The sequence below is a fragment of the Lagopus leucura genome, unplaced genomic scaffold (genome assembly GCF_019238085.1).
Source record: "Lagopus leucura isolate 7727_CA_CO unplaced genomic scaffold, USGS_WTPT01 Super-Scaffold_100015, whole genome shotgun sequence".
In the NCBI taxonomy this organism is placed as follows: Eukaryota; Metazoa; Chordata; class Aves; order Galliformes; family Phasianidae; genus Lagopus; species Lagopus leucura.
In genome coordinates this window covers 7,906,882-7,921,025 of record NW_024962269.1, presented here as the reverse complement: position 1 = coordinate 7,921,025, position 14,144 = coordinate 7,906,882, and the positions used below count along the sequence as shown (strand labels likewise).

Here is a 14,144-nt window from a genome sequence, read left to right as displayed (position 1 = left end):
CATCCAAAGGACCTTCTGTACTGCCTCCACCTGCAGTCACTGACATGGAATGTTTCAAAGTATTCTTTTAATACCCTACTGCTAAGATCTGTTTTCTTTAATAATTGTTAGGCAATTTGTAGGCAAGTTTTAAAGTTTTTATAACAGCTTCCTAAAACGATAATCAAACTGAAAGTTAATCTCCTGTGAGCTCTAGGAGCCAGACTGATATTCTTGCTGCTTTAGATTTTCTCTTGATTAGAGAAATTCATACTGCTACACTGATTTGCTCAGTGCTTACTTGGGTACCTTTTAACAAAACATTGTGCAAGTGATGACAAAATGTGTCTCCAAGTAAAATTAATTTATTAATTTATTTTTGGCTTAATGAAATGATCTAGTCTTTTCCTAAAGTGGGAAAAACATTTCCTTAAACCCCCAACACATATGGTCAGAAAGACTGGTACTGGGAGGAATAATATTTTATCCCAAGGAAGCATTGTTGAACTGTTTGTGTGGTCTGCATCCTTTAATAGTGTTCAGATGCTACGCTGTGGTCTGTTCTCCTCCTAATGCAGTAAAGGTTGTGAGAAGTCACTAGGGAATTTGACATATTTCATTTTGCTTCTTTTCTAAGGAACTGTTTTTCCATATTTGCCCAAGTGGATTTATTTCTTTATTTACTTTTAAGAAACATTATTTTGTAGTCCCAAATGCACTTTCTAGACCTCGGTGTCCCCACTTCATCCCAGGTTGACAGTGATTTTGTTATTCCAAAATTAGTTTTCTGGCAACAAGGAGGTATACAAATTCTGCATGTAGAAACAAGGGCGGGAAATGCCTTCTGCTGCCATGAGTGTTGGTAACACAGCTTCAATCAGAGGAAAGCTTGGATTCTATGCTTGTTTTTTTTTTAATTGTTAATGAAGAAAAGTATTTCTTCTCATTGTCTATTTTTTTTTATAAGCTTGGCAGGTATTTTAGGACTGACTTATTGCTTCTAATCCTGCTTTTACTGAAACGATGACCATATTTGTTCTTGCTTGAAACAGTGCTTATCACATTACCCAAGGAGTCCCACCTGCCCTCTGTTTGCCTTTCATGTCAGTTAAAAATGCAACCTCTATTAAATGTGCTAACTGTTTCTTTCTTCTCACTTGTGCTTCCTTCTGTCAGATTTTGGTTGAATTTCATTAGGAGAGACATGGGAACAGAAAGAGATTAATAGCTTACCCAAAGTGAATTACAAATGAGATAAGGAGTTGTCTCAGAACTTTTGTTCCAGGTACAAAGTAATGCTGTTTTCATCTTTACTTAGATGTGTGTTTGTACAGAGGAATTTTACTGCCAACCAAAAGGTTGTGTAATGATCACTGCTTTTAAATATAGGAAAACTGACATAAACATTAATTTCTTGTTTATACCCACTTCATCTATATTAAATTGATGTATTTCTGGGAGCAATAGGATGACCAGATATCATGTATAACAAAATTAATGACAGCAAATCCCACTTTGTTTTAATTTGACCATATTTGCACTGACCCTCCACAGATGGGGTTCCTGCTGGAAACCTCTCTAGTTCTAGATAATCTGTTTACCATTCTCTTTCGATCACTATATTTGTCACGCTGGCTAAGGAACTCACAGCATCTTGTTTGCAAGTGCAAATGTAGCAGATCTTATAAACTAACTAGACAGACTCTGAGCTCTGAGTTGCCATCTGTGTTCAGCCAATGATAGGATAAAGAAAAGAGATGCTGGATCCATAGCTTTTGTCTTTTTCAATGATTAAAGACAATATTTGTATTCCAGAATACTTCCACAAACCATGTGTAGGGATAAAATCTGCGTGGGTAGGAGTTAAAAAGTGTTTAGTTTTATTAGGAAATGGGAGTCCTGTGGAATAAATGCAGCTTACAACAGAAGGATGGGTTCTGTATAATGGGAGATGAAAGACTGTTGGTAAATTATTATTGCAAAGCTTAACAGGAGAGCTTCTAAAACTAAAGACAACAGGACATAGATCACATAATCTAAAATTAATTTCTGTAGCTCTGAAGAAAGATGAGGCAGAACTTCATGAATGTAATGTAAAATAAAACATTTATAGTCAACTCAAAGACTTCTAAGTAGAACATGGAAAAAAATAAACGAATATACCATACACAACATCATGCTATAAAATCAGGAAATGCAATGAATCGGGAAGGCCTGACTTTGAAAGAGAATAAGAAAGCCATCTATAGAAGGACAAGTCATCACTGAAATAGAATGTTTCTACTGAAAGAAAAATAAGTCTGACACAGCATTAGAACTGCATTTGCAACTGAAATAAGATGCAGAATACAGAATGAGGCAGTCACACCAGTTTTAACACAAGGGATATGCAGAGTAAGAAAATGCCCTCACAAGAATTTACTTGCTCATTCTGACGTGTAAAACCTATTTCCCAACAGGTAATTTCCTAATTACACAGAGAATGTTGCACGTGTTCAAATCACCTGCAGTTTTTCCTATCTCTGCTTTCTCCTTAAAGCAGTGTTTAGAAGAGGATATCACACCTCTAATCCCTTGGATGTAATGCTAAACAGGTTAGTCAATATTTTCTTATGTTCAATAGTTAAGTAATCCAAAACTAGCAGGGTGGTCTTGGCTAAAAAAGATCATCACACCTGCAAGGAAAGGGTCTGATTCGGGCTGAGACATTAATGCTCTAAGTAGTGAGGAACAAAGGACATGTGCAGAATCAGGCCATCTAGGAAAATTCTCCACTTATATGGGCAAATGCTTGTCATCCCTTTTAGGGTCATGGAATATTTTATCCCTGGGGCCAGGGAGACAATATTATAGGCTTTTGGTCTTTTACTGTCCTTATTAGAGCATATTCTTTTGTGACTTTGCTATGCTTAATTCAAGAGAAAACAGCTTTGCATTTCCAATTCCCTGGTATTCAGTCAGTTACAAAGTGACAACAAATAAATTTGCAGAAGTACCAATCTGTATCTAAAAACATCAGGAAAGTCACCCTGTTTACCTTTACTGTTCTTTTTAAATCTGCCTCTAGATATGTGTGTTGTTCAAAACTTACTAAAACTGAGCAATTTCTTATGAGAGGCAGAATTTCATTGGCAATTATCTTTAGTAAAGACAGAAAGGAAGCATTTGGGGAAGAAAACAATCTGATAATAATCAGAACTGAACTGGTTTTCTCACCCACCCTTAAGGCTTCCTACATTCTGTTGAACCATTCAGTACCAACTCTGTGAGAGGTGAGGTGTCACATTCCTTTATTCTTAAAGTTGGTTCTTATTTATTTATTTATTAAAATACAAAATCATCCCTGAAGAAAAATCTCATGTATGTCCTGGAACTTGTAAGAAGGTTACATGGCAGTTGATAACAAAACTTATCTCCCAAGCTATTGTTTTACATTTTTGTATGGAATCTTCATTCTTTGTAATGGCATTATATTGACACAACGGAACAGTAATGCATATTTTAAAAAACCTAAGTAAAATATTTCCCTCTGTGCTGTAACATGCTGAAGTAACTGACTAATTCAATCTAACATGCCATAAGTGCCTCAAAAAGTAAATGCTGAAAACAGTAGCATATAGTTTCAATTTATGCTTTACACACAAATGATGGATTTACTAATTCCTAGACTTTTACCTGATTAATGGTGAGGCTTGGATTAACAATTAGATGAATACTGGGTCAAAACAATATGCTGTGTTGTTGCTCCTTCTGGAGTGTGTTCTGGGAAGATTCTTTCTTGCTTCCTTCTGTTGCTTCTCTTTCCACAGGTGAGCCACAGCTATACAATCATTCACCTATTATGTTTAATACCTTCTCAGGATGCAGTATCTACCAATTTGCTTCAACTTGAGTGTTGTTAGTATCTGTAGGTGACATTTTGCCTTTTGTCACACTTCAGTCTTTGGACTTAGACATCTGAAAAGCCTGTAAGTATTTCTTGAAGATATCAGCCAGATATCTTTGGCCTTTCTGAATGTTTGAAGGGTGTTGTTGAATGGCTAAACCTATCAGTTGTATGCTGTCATATAAACATCTATATTTTAAAATAGTTTAGTAAACATACTTTCAACTCATTTAGCAATGTAGCTTCATAGTCAATATATTATTTGAAATGAAGTCATCTTTTAACTAGCAGAAAAAAGGCTGAGTTCACTAAATGTGGTCATAGAGGAACCTCAGGATGTTTTTGTAACAACATATTTTAAAATTCAAAATACAAAATGGAAGTTTGTATTCAGCTTGACTTAAACCTCTTTCTACTCATAAAGGATCTTAATAAAATAGTTTCACATTTGTCCAGACCAGCAAAAATCTGCCAAAGGTAAGATATCTTTCAGCTGGAGGTAATATGATAAGTATTTTTCTCTTAAGACAGGATATGAGGAACTAAGCATGAGAACAAAAAAGAAAAAGGCAGTAATTGAGGCATTGTAGACTAATATTAGAAAACAATACATCAATGTTTGTGATAATTAAAAACATACTCAAATGTGTTTCAATGGATCCTGGAACTGAGTTGCTGGGATGCTAATTAGTTCCATGGTTTCTATTGGTGTCATAAAGAAATGCAGAAACCAGAAAACAGTGAAAGAAGCACTGTGCAGAATTCTCATAATCAGAGAAGACTTCACTTGCATTAACAAGGAAGGAATTTCTTAACCTTTAATGTGAAACATTATTTCTTAGTCTTTCTAGAGATTATTAAAGTGTTTCAGGGTCCTTATATTCCTTTTCAAAGAAAAAAGCTTGAAGCATATCTACGCTATCTGTACACCTGTTTACAGGTTTTTTTTGGATGATGTATTTCATCTTGGATGTGCGTGCACAAGTGTGCTGCCAGGGTCATCCAGCCACAGAGCTTCTGCTCTGGACTTGAGAATTGCTTTTGGTGTTTCTGGTATTGCTGGAGGGTCAGGTGCAAGCAACAGCAGGAGCACTGAAACCCTCACCAGAAGTGTTTGCACAGGTATCTCTAGCAGTAAACTGTTTCAGTTGATGTGAACTTGAATTTAAAGGAAAATAAATATTCGAAAAGCTCAGCTTTAACACTGATTCTCTGAGGAAGATTTTGTATCTGATGCTGTGGGAGGCCCATAGCAATCCTCAAAAATTGAGGTTGAAATCTGGTAAGAGAGAAAAGGGAAAGGCGCTACTTTTTGAGCCCCTCTGTCCATTAGAATTATGCCACTTTTCTGATGCTTGTAGAGGCATTTTGCATGCTTGATTCCCTGTAGGGAACATGTGTTTGGAAACTCAGATGGATGCATCCATAAAACTGCTCTACATAAAAAGCTGTTGCTTCAAAAGCACAGTTCTGGCTTACTTTCTTACAAACTGTCATCCTAAAATGTTCTAGCAATGCATTTTTGGAAAATACTTAATTAGGTTAAATTTTCCTATAACTATTATATTTCTATTTCATTGTAGGGAAGCAAAACAACATTAGAAAGTAAACAGTCCTTTCTTGCTCAACAGTCTGTTTATGCTTTGAGTATGAAACACGATGTAATGCTTGCTTTATCTTGGATCTAAATCATTTCATTTTGCAGGTCTTAACATTGCAAAACAAATTCAAATGTCTGATCTTCCTCAGACTGTAGCTACGTTTCAGCCTGGTTGGTCTGTCAGTGGGTCTTTCATGTACTGTTGAGTACATGATTGCACATCCACACCTTGATGTTCACCTTTCAGCCAGTGTTCTCGAAATCTGGGCACTATGCTGGTGCGCATCTTTCAGTGCTTGTGTCGTGACTGATGCAAAACTGTTAGGTAATCACTCTGTTGTATGAAACTGGATGAAGTTCCTTAGATTAACACTCCCTACTCCCCTAGAAAACAAGGAAGAGAACAATAGTGATTTTGACTTTAGCACTGATTGGAAAATATATTGATGTTGGCGTTAAGGATCTTGATTGCTGGATTTGTGAGAGAATTTGAGACTCAATTAAATTCCATAGAGAGGTTGTGGAGTCTTGGATATCTTCAAACACTGCCTGAACATGGTCCTGGGCAGCCTGCTCCAGGTGCCCCTGTTTGAGCAGATGGGTTGGACCGTGTAACTTCCAGATGTCCTGTTCAAACCTAACTGTTCTGTGAATTGTGGACTATGGCAGGAACTGAAGCACTTCCATTTCTGAGAACTTCTTAAAAAAGAAAAAATCCTACATTTGTCTTTCATCTGCAAGATGTTTTTCTTTCAGCTAAACTGGAAGACCAGTTCTTCCCTGGAGACCAGTATCTTCAGTATTTTTATTCTTTATCTGCAGCTTGTGTTATTTTCCAGTGCATTGACATTAAAATATTTTAGTGCTAAACTCAATACAGCAGCCAAACTTCCATCCAAGTTTGCTGAACTTGACACTGCTTCTACCTGGGCACCATGTGTTTAAGATGCTGACTTCCTGACAGCATCAATGGCTGGTATGGTAATTTATTTGTTTGATCTGAGCTACACTGCTGGATTACTGTGCAAATTTGGTGATAAAACATTATATTCAATTATGGTAATAGGAACAAGAGAGCAATTCTTGAATCTCTTTACTTGCAAATAAAAGTAACATAAGATTTTTTGCATTCATATCCAGCAGTTGCTGAATGCTAGCCATAATGTAATCTTGTGCATTAACTGAAAAAATTGGCATAAATTATGAAGAATCAACAAAGCACTCTGCAGAGTGTTTATCTAGCCCCACAGAAATTCTCTAACAAGTCTGCAAGGCCTTGCAGGATCCCACAAACCACAATTCAGAGATCCAAAACTTTTCAGCCAGCAGTACTGCTGTAAAATAAGCTGTGGATGTTTAACTAGTCAGATGTATATGCATTCCTAGCCATTGCTGTAACTATGGGCCGGTTTAGGAAAGAAATAAGAGTATAAGTTTTATCCTGCAAAGTAACAAATGATTTCAGCTTTCATAATGTCTGCGTAACCTTTCAGCAAAAATTCTAAAGGCTTTTAGACCAAGCTGAAAATGTGTGAATAGTGATAATGGTTAACCAATTTCTGCTAACTGGGTGTATGAGTCAACTTCTGGTCTTTGTTTCACTTTTAAAAAAATATTTTAAGAATTGCATGCAAATTTCATTTTTCTTCTCTTCAGTTTTTACTAAATTGCATTGAGTGTTGCGGACAGCAACTTAGGTGGGACAGGTATGCCTGCAGATATTAAGTAAAATAACAAGGAAGTACTTTGGCTGAACTGTGTGCGCAGAATTTCTTCCTGACAGCTCTTCACAGTTAAAAGCACCTTGATTGGTTCCTCTGGAGGGAGCTCCTGTCATACAACGTGCAGGAAAGGAAGTACTGTGAATTTGGACCCTTATTTTGGGAGAGTCTAGAGTATAGACTCTGAAAACTTAAAAATAAGATGCTTCTAGAGACTGGATGGCTGGTGTGCAGGGTGAGGAGCTGTGTAGAGCCGTCTAGCTAACATAAGGATTGCAAGCAGTACATGTGCACTAGAGCAGCACTTGAATATTTTTATCCTGCTTTTTAGTAATTCCTTTACCCATAGCTCAGGCACTTGCACATGGCTCTTCACTGCACTGTGTAAACTTGCAGACATTTCCTGCTGGTTTTAGGCGAGGTGGAATGGGCATTGACTGATACTCACACATGGGCGTTGAGATTCAACTACTGCCTATGAGAGCTGATGCTGTCAGATCATAGTGGAGGTCTCGTATCAAAGATCTTGTGTAGTTCTGCAGGAGTTGTAGCCATTCTGCATGTAAACTGTTCCTAGTGCACTTGAACTTTAAAAACAATTAGAAGAAATAATAGCTGTATGATTTACTGGTAAAGCCAACAATATACTTTAATATTTATTAAATAATAATAAAAAAGGGAATGGTCTTTACTTAAGATCTCACCCAGCAACCACCTTTGAGGAAATGAGAAATGTGCTGTTTCATAACAAGCACGAAGGGAGATGTTATTTAAACAAAGAACATCTTTGTTTTGCTAAGGAAAAGTATTAAGGTAGTTTAGGGAGGAAGATTTTTTTTTTAATGGAAGAAAAACAAGATTTTTCTCAAAAGCTTCAAAATGTGTGATTTTTATGCCAAGCTTTGCAAAAAAAAAAAAAAAGAAAAAGCAATACCGAACTGTTGAACCATCACTGTGTTGGCTTCACAGCTTGTTAAAGTAAAGTTTAATGAGCTGAAGAATAATACAGTCTGCCTTCCTAAGCAAACTACATGAAAACTATTTATTTTGGTTTTCTTTTAATGGAATCAAAACTATTGTTTTTGACCCGTATGCTCATTTGATACTTTCACATTTAAGGCATGTCTTTGCCAAATGTCACTGGGGGAAGGGATATGGCCCAGCACCTGCTGCAGGACGTAAACCTATGCAAATTGTTGGAACTTCAACTTGAACGAGCTCTGTCTTCACGCATCTCATATCTATAGGATAGCATAGCTGATGAGTTAATATGTCAGTTAATCATTTTCCTTCACTGTAATAAACTGCAAAACGTTATAGTACTTTGCGGACTTCAGTGAATAAAAGTCTGCAGTTCCACATATGTAGGAGGAAATTCTTTAATAAAAACAGTTTTTATGCATTGGATTTTCTGAAACTGCCGAGCATTTGCAGTGTAGCCAGTGGATCTGCTTTGTGCCTCAGCTGGAACCTGAATTGACACCTAGGCCTTTTCTCCCTGGAGTTACAGGAGGTAAAAGCTTGGTATGTACCTACATTTGTAACTGAGCAAATTTCCCCAGCTGACCCAAGAATACAGTTGGCTTCTCTCATATGCAGCTGCATGCAGCCCTTAGCCAAATGGATGGGTCATCATGACAAGGGGCCTCTAAAAGGAGAGGAGATGGTAGGGAGAAGAGAACTGCCAAAGAGCCTCCTTCAGCAGAGCAGAATGCTATAGTCATGTTAAGTGCTGCTGGTTTTGAATAGCAAAAGTTCAACAGAAAACATCAAGTACAAGAAATGTTATTAGTCAAGATACTTATATATTCTTCCTCCGAAGATTAAAGAAATTATTTTCAAAAGGCTAAGGATTTACGTGCAATAAAAATAAAATAGTGAATTCTAAATAGAACACTGCAGTGTAAAGTATGGGGAAAGAAAAACCAACAAAAACAACCCGACAACAAAAAAGCAATGTTCAGGGTGCTAATGATTTGTGGTTTTAATATTCACTTAATTGTTGGTTTTGGATTTCACTTATTTATTTTGCTGCATAAATCCTGAGTTTGTGAAGATGCGTGATCTCTCTAAATATATTCCATGATGCACAAGTAAAGAAGGCCCTTTCTTCCTGATGGTATAGATCACATGCATCTCCAGAGAGAGACAAAATGGCTCTGAGGCTGCTGACTACTAAACCACAGGTTCCAGAGGCCATATAGGCAGCAGCACCTTCGAGTCCCCTTGTGCAAGCCATATTTATTTCATGTAAAAACTCTTCACTACTTTAATTGTTTTAGGGCTGCTCTTCTTCACTGAACCCAGCTTAGAGGGTGAGATTGAAACTCAAATGCTTTTAGTCCAAGCAAAATCAGAGATGATAGTTCACAAAAGAGGATTTATAAGCTAAATATAGTAAAACTTAGTACTGTGGTATCTCTGAGACAATAAATACAAGAGTTCAAAGTCATTTTTTTCAGCAATTTTAAGTTTTTTGACTCACTGTCCATCCTATAAACCCAGTTTGGAAAGGCAAGATGATGCATCTATGTTTCATCAAGTTTTCTAAAATAGGTGTAGCTTCACTGCTATAAATGAAGCTAATCTGCTTGTGTAATTGTATCCAACGCTTCAAGTTTGCTGTTGTATTTGCCTGCATTTTAGAATCTCTTAGAAGCACCAGGGAAAGCAGACGTTAGTGTTTAAGATCGCTTTTATCAGACCCCAGTTTCTCAAAGCAGACCTATGGTTGTCTGGTAACTGAAGGCTGTTCTCTGCGTACTGGTACACTAAATTCCTTTGGCTTATGCTTCTCAGTCACTTGGAGGGCTCTTGCAGAAGGTATAAAAATGGTGTGGCAAGAATATCCTTGCTCTCTCTAATTGCCAGGCTCCTGGGAGCCACAGCCAGCCATGTGTGGAGGTAATGATTGAAATGTGGCTCTACGGAGAAACTGATTGAAGCCAGTATCTGTAACTTTTTCAGTTGTCTTAAAATAAAGCCAGCAAATAACAATAAACAAGCAGCAAGCAAAAACAAAACAAAAACAACAGCTAACATGGATGCAGTATGCATTTTAAGTTTTGAATTAAATTGCAATTTAGTTTGCTGATGTGCCCTCTCTCATCTGAGTTGTGTTGTTTTTCTGTAGTTGCTATGTCAGTGGAATATGTTACTGGAGTGCTCTGTGCTGCTTCTGGGGAAATGAGCGGCTGCTTTTGTGTAATGGTTTAGGTGGGCCTTTGGACAGACAAGGTCAAATATGCCACTGCTGATGAGATAAAAACCCTTACTGAAGAAGAAGAATGTAACTGTTCCATAAAACACAAAAAGCTGAGTGAAAATGTCAATACGTTTTTCAGAGTTGTTTTTTCCCTGTTGTTACTGGTGCAGTAAAATAAGGACACTTACTTGAGCAGATGAGTAAATTAAGAAATTACTCTTCCTATGTTCCCTTTGTCTTCAAAGGTAGAGCGGCTCCTTCAGATATTGACTGAACCATAACTTAGCTATTCAAAACAACCCTTATTTTGCTGTAGATTTAAACTCTTTTTGCCTTCAGCTCTAAATGCTTTTTGTGCTCTATGTAGTATACATGTCAGATGGTGTCCATCTATGTAGGGCTTCTGCATTGAACAATTTCCTCAAGTAACTTCTGAGATAATTATTAAAAGATAAGGATAAGGTAGAGAAATAAGGATGAGGATAAGGTAAAGAAAGTTTTAAAAATATTTCAGCCCTTTCTTTTCTCTCCCTCCCTATTGTAAGAATATCTGATAGGGGTTGTTCAAGATGTACTTTTAATAGCGTTTAATTCTCTCTTTGCTGGTACACAAATATGCTTCTACACTTGTAGGTTTTTATAAGCTGTACATCAGATTAATTAAATGAAGACGCAATGAGATGCTAGGGCTGGATGTTATTTGTCTGGATATTCTACCTGTACTCAAATGTGAAACTGCTGATCTGTCACTGGTGGCGTGATCTGGTGGTTGAAAAGGTTTAGAGGAACGGGAACTAGAACGTGATGTTGATTTAATATGGACTCTAGGAGAATGAACAGAACTACAGACCAGGCAGCTTGACTTTACTGGGCAAATGTGTAGAACTACTTAAAAAATCACAGAATCACAGAATTGTAGGGGTTGGAAGGGACCTCCAGAGATCATCGAGTCCAACCCCCCTGCCAAAGCAGGTTCCCTACATTAATAAAAGGAATTGGGAGGTGCATGGGCAAGTATGTTTGGCAGAGGATCACTGCTGCTTTTGCAAATGCCAGTTTTCAAAAACCCAGTAAGAGTTTTTGATGGATTCAATGAGCATGAGAATAAGGGTAATCTAGTTGCTATTATTGGCACTGTTGTACCTTCAAACTAAGCCCCATTTCTTTATTAGTAGAGTTAACATAGAAATATACTAGCTAAACACGAGAATTGTGGCTATAAGTTTTAGGAATTACTAACAAATTTTAGAGCTCTGTGCTACCGTTTGAACTCAAGCTGTGGAATCTCCTGGATTACTGAAAGTGTTGATTTCTGGACCGACAATGGATCGTGTGTGAATTCAGTCTTTCTCATGTGCAGTCAGGGAACTAAGCAAAATAGAGATTGTAGATTTGGAGCAAAAGGGAGTATTGAAATAAACTATGTGTTATAACGTAATGGATGTCATCCTCAGATTCCGCATGTGCTCTATTTAGTCTCACAAGGGCCTTGTGTTAGACTGCCTCTTTAGAGTATTTATTTTTATATCTTACATAGAGAAGGTACAAAAAATATTAATGTTAGCATATGTAACTGCCATGATGCGATTCCAGATTTCAATATCAACACACGGACCTAATTTTTTTTATTTAGATGAAACAACAAACTGCTATAATTTATTGTATGCTTGATTTATGTACTTCAGCATTGTCTTGATAACTTGAAACATTGGCTTTTCTTTCATAGGTGATACATTTTATTGTACTTACTTTTGTCTCAGATGCATATTTGTCTTGTTCACTGGTGCAAGTGGCCCAGCGAGCTCAGCAGCACTGGCAGATCCCAGTTCTATTACTGCTATCACACCAGTACTACAACTCTGGAAAGGGAAAAAGGTGCTAGAAAGCAGTGGCAGAACGTATCCAGCATTAGTTACAGGGTGTTTCTTGCTCACAAGAGAAGTGCCAACCCGTAGAATGATAAACAAGAAATGTCTTTTCTGAATTGACACCTGACACGCAAGATGAATATACATCAGCACAAGTTTAACTGCGAATGTCCATTCTTTATGTAGAGAAAACAGAATACTGCAGGGTCCTAGGAAAAGAAAGCCTATCAATTTCCATAGGACCATCCATAGATCGAGGAGTTTATAGTATTGTGTGTTATCTTCCTTTCTTGAATGTACTGTGTTAAGCTTTTGTGGTCTTGAAAAGATTCAAGATGATCTTGTTTCTTACTCTAATATATTTTTTCAGTGTGTTCTCTTTCTATAATGAGCAAAGTCACTGTTAGGCTGTGCCTGTATTAGACATTGTGCATTTAAGAATTCAGCAATATAGTTTTATTGTCAAATACCCTGGCAGCTGCTCCAGTCATTAAGTTTGGATCAGTTCCCCAGATAGAATAAGCCATATTCAAGGAAAAGAAGAAGCTTTTGGCAATACAAAGATTTCTATTCTATGGTTTTGTGCCAACACAATTTTGACTGAAAAGAATGCAAGCATTTTTGTGCTCTTAGCTGACATAGATATACTAACTGAAGCCAATAACTGTAAATAGACTTTTATAAGATCAAGAGGAAGTATCGCAATACTTCTGTTTGAATACGTAGACTGAGGTGCTTTACATGAAGTTTCTGAAAATTGAAGCTTGCTTGTCTGCTGTAAATAATAATAATAACAGACTGCAGCATTGCTTTTGTCTGAAAGCCTGTAAACAGAAAAAGCTAGATAGAATGTTTCAGTTGCAATGCGATCACTGGAAAACAGAGCTTCAGGTCAGCCAGAATTCATGCTGTGTTTGGCAAACAATTTAGTCACAAAAATGAAGCTTAAAGTACTTTTTATGTTTTTGAAATACAGTATTTTTATTTAGCAATAGCAACAACGTTTGATATGAAGTCTGTAGTTTTAGCTTGATCAAATTTTTGCTGCAACTCAGAGTAGTATTCTGCGAAAAAGATGCTGCACAGTTAGACAAATGTCCATTTTCAGTGAGGTGAAAATACAAAGTTGCTTTGCACTGGAGAACCAGGTTTGTACCTCTTGCTGTGAGGCTTAGGGAATATTTCATTTTTTCCTCTGGCAGGTAGTGGTGAAGACACCACACAGTAATGGGTGTTTTTAAAGTTTGTGTTACATAATTTTGAAAATTCTACTGCGTCTGTCTTGCCTTCAGAAGCCATTAACCATGGCAGTAATATGTGAGCCTTCACAACAAGGGAGCAGGAAGAAGGCCGTATTTTCTTCACAATAAACACTTTGAATGTGGGTATTGCGAAGTGTCATGAACCAAAATCCGTGTTCGTTTTTAACTATTGGGATTAAACTGAAATACTGCCTTTTAAAACAGGGGATAGCCATGTAGAGGTTATGTTGACAGTCATTCAGTACCTTAATGGCAACCCTCTATTTTAGTATCAATAGATTAGCATCTTAATGGCATGTAGTCTTTTCATTCTAGCAGGTAAGCTTTCCTATTTTTACATTGCCCCATTCACCATTTTACTGCAAAACAATCTGGACAACCTCTGCTGGCACACAGCCCTTTCAGACACAGAAGTCAGTGGTACCTGAGAGTAATGGAAAACTTACCATAGAGATAGGTGGACTGGATTTTCATATATAAAATGCTAGGTTCTTCATTTGCTAAGAGACATGATTTTTAAAGTAAACCATTGAGATAAAAAACAGAGTGTAAATACTGAAACTCAGTGTAAAAGGAAAGTACAAATGGATTATGATGCATCTGCAGGCGCCTAAGTGAAACTT

At 37.1% G+C, this 14,144-nt stretch overlaps 1 long non-coding RNA gene across 12 annotated transcripts in view; it reads left to right on the top strand.

Annotated features, from left to right (window-relative positions):
* Positions 1-14,144, top strand: part of LOC122182577 — a 72,890-nt gene that overhangs the window by 50,649 nt on the left and 8,097 nt on the right. For 6 of the 12 annotated variants that reach the window (XR_006179872.1, XR_006179868.1, XR_006179870.1 and 3 more), the window contains 3 exons: positions 1,156-1,264; positions 2,439-2,573; positions 3,789-3,947. The exons of 1 other annotated variant lie outside the window; for it this stretch is intronic. This is a non-coding gene — a long non-coding RNA (uncharacterized LOC122182577). The remainder of the gene's footprint in view (positions 1-1,155; positions 1,265-2,438; positions 2,574-3,788; positions 3,948-14,144) is intronic. 5 more of the 12 variants (XR_006179867.1, XR_006179862.1, XR_006179863.1 and 2 more) reach the window with 5 other exon arrangements.